At 43.7% G+C, this 2,923-nt stretch overlaps 1 pseudogene; it reads right to left on the bottom strand.

The window, feature by feature from the left end:
- Positions 1–1,418: 1,418 nt before the first annotated feature.
- Positions 1,419–2,057, bottom strand: LOC108529067 (transcription elongation factor B polypeptide 2 pseudogene; annotated as a pseudogene).
- Between the last annotated feature and the right edge of the window lie 866 nt (positions 2,058–2,923).

The raw sequence follows: 2,923 nt of genomic DNA, 5'->3' as shown, positions 1-2,923 counted from the left end.
CCCGCCTCGGCCTCCCAAAGTGCTGGGATTACAGGCTAAGCCACCGCGCCCAGCCAGCATTGAAAATACTTTCTAAGAATTTTCACTGATGAAACATTCAGACATCTTTTTTGTTGTTTACTTAAAGCTTAATTTTAAAACTCAATACAGGACAAAATATTTTTATCTTGAGTAAAACCCATCTTTTTGTATAGTGTTCTACAACACACAGAGCCTTTCATATACATAGTCCCATTTGATCCAAGTGAGACTGCAAATATCGTGGCTGACCAAATGGTAAACTAGGGAGAATCTTATGGTGAATGGGAGAAAGGAAATGGAAAATTTTTTAGAAAACAAAACCCTAAGCCAAATATAGCAAAGATTAAGATCTACAGGAACATTTTTCTGAATATTTATGGGTAATCCATGAATAATCCTCAGAAATAGATATTGCTCATGCAAATCAGACGAAAAAACTTGGATGGATTTTTCCAGCACATATGGCAGTAAAGCCTATGAGAAGACTAAAAAGACAGTGATATTCTTTTTGTTGTTGTTGTCGAGATGGAGTCTCGCTCTGTCACCCAGGTTGGAGTTCAGTGGTGCAATCTCAGCTCACTGCAACCTCTGCGTCCCGGGCTCAAGTGATTACCCTGCCTCAGCCTCCTGAGTAGCTGGGACTACTGGTGCCCACCACCACGTGTGGCTAATTTTTGTATTTTTAGTAGAGATGAGGTTTCACCATGTTGCCCAGGCTGGTCTCAAACTCCTGACCTCGTCATCCGCCTGCCTCAGCCTCCCAAAGTGCTGGGATTACAGGCTTGAGCCACCATGCCCAGCCTGCCACACTTCAAATAAACAGTGTATCCATGAGATGAAAAGCTACAGCACTCACCACTATTTAGAGATCTGAAGTTGATTTTTGCCAATGTCATACATCACAGAGGCTCTCTGAATTTCCAAATTTTTGTGTTTATTCCATCCACCCAATTTATAGACTTGCTTTGTAGGAATTTAATAAAATGCCATCTGTCCCCAAGTGCAGACATAGATAGAAACTGGTGATGCTTCTGTTTTTTTTTTTTTTTTTTTTTTGTGAGACAGTCTTGCTCTGTTGCCCAGGCTAGAGTGCAGTGGCGCGATCTTGGCTCACTGCAAGCTCCACCCTCCCAGGTTCACGCCAGGACGCCATTCTCCTGCCTCAGTCTCCCAAGTAGCTGGGACTACAAGCGCGTGCCACCACGCCTAGCTAATTTTTTTGTATTTTTAGTAGAGACGGGGTTTCACCATGTTAGCCAGGATTGTCTTGATCTCCTGACCTCTTGATCCGCCCACCTCAGCCTCCCAAAGTGCTGGGATTACAGGCATGAGCTACGACGCCCAGCCTGGTCTTTTTTTTTTTAATGTCACTGTTGCCTTACCTTCAAAACTGTGAAATACTGCCTTTTCTTTCATCTTTAGGCATGCAAAGCCGTATTATAAACAAGTATTGAAATAGGTAAAACAAATACATTTTGTTATTCCAGTAGGGACAAGATCATCATTGTTTTACAAATATGTTTGCCTTATTTTTCTTCTCACTTGCTCATTATGATTGACTTACACGAGATTTATTGATACCCATCAGGAATTTTTGCCAACTTCTGAAACTTAACACAGAAAAGTAAACCAACAATTCTCCTTTCTTAGTAACATATAACAACTTTGAGGCTGGAGAACGGCTCGATGCACAGGGCCTCAAAGGTGTCGTCTGCCCGGAGGGCCAGCCCCACTGTGGCTGGAGCCAGTGGCCGTGCTGTTTGGCTGGTGAAGCCACACTCGCCAAGTGTCTTGCCATCATCCAAGAGCTGGTCGTCCTTGTACAGCCGCTGCTCGTCGGGAGGCCGCTTGAGGATTCCCTCCACGATGCGCTTCAGCTCCAATACCGCGCTGGACTCCTCGGCATCAGTGAAGATGGCGGTCTTATGGCGCCGAATCATGAGGAACACGTCTGTCGCAGCGGTTGCCGCTTCCCTCAATGCGCCGGCGCGGCCGTGCTCCGCCCCGTTCCCTGCAGCCCGCGCGCGGCCCGGCATGCCCCGCCTCCCCCAGCGAAGGCACCTTTTTCCGTGTTATTATATTGACTTTCCATGGAACTATTTTATAGCTACATAATGTTGTAAATTTACCATGAAAGATTTAAGATACACAAAAAGAGAAAAAGAATAATGGAATGAACATCCATGTATCCCACAGAGCTTAAGAAATAAAACATTGTCAGTGTAGCTGATACCCTCTGTGTAATCATCCTCATTTGCAGCTTCCTCCATCTCTAACATATGGAACCACTTTCTGAAATTTGGTGATTATTCAGCCCATGCATTTCTTTATACTTTTTTTTTTTTTTAAGACAAAGTCTCGCTCTGTCGCCCAGGTTGGAGTGCAGTGGCCCGATCCCGGCTCATTGCAACTTCTGCCTCCCGGGCTCAAGCAATTCTCCTGCCTAAGCTTCCCAAGCAGCTGGGACCATAGGCGCACGCCACCACGACCAGCAAATTTATTTTGTATTTTAGTAGAGACGGGGTTTCACCGTGTTGCTCAGGCTGGTCTCTAACTCCTGAGCTCAGGCAATCTGCCCGCCTCACCTCCCAAAGTGCTAGGATTACAGGTGCGAGTCACCAGGCCCAGCCTACTCTTTATACTTTTACCACATATGTATATATTGCTAAGTAATATGTAATATTATTTGCATGTTTTAAGCTTTATATAATCAGTACCATGAAATGTATAAAGTATTCTACAACTTGCTTTCATTTCCTTCTCAGCATTTTGATTATGGAAGTTGTGTCCATGTTGATTCATATTTGCTCAAATAAATATTTGATAAACATATCATATCTATTTATATAAATATATCCTCAAATAAATATACAATAATTTATCTTGTGTTCTCCTACTGTTC

This window comes from Rhinopithecus bieti, unplaced genomic scaffold, assembly GCF_001698545.2.
Source record: "Rhinopithecus bieti isolate Rb0 unplaced genomic scaffold, ASM169854v2 scaffold_5750, whole genome shotgun sequence".
Taxonomy (NCBI): domain Eukaryota; kingdom Metazoa; phylum Chordata; class Mammalia; order Primates; family Cercopithecidae; genus Rhinopithecus; species Rhinopithecus bieti.
The sequence above is the reverse complement of the archived record's forward strand: the minus strand, read 5'-3'. Positions and strand labels throughout refer to the sequence as shown.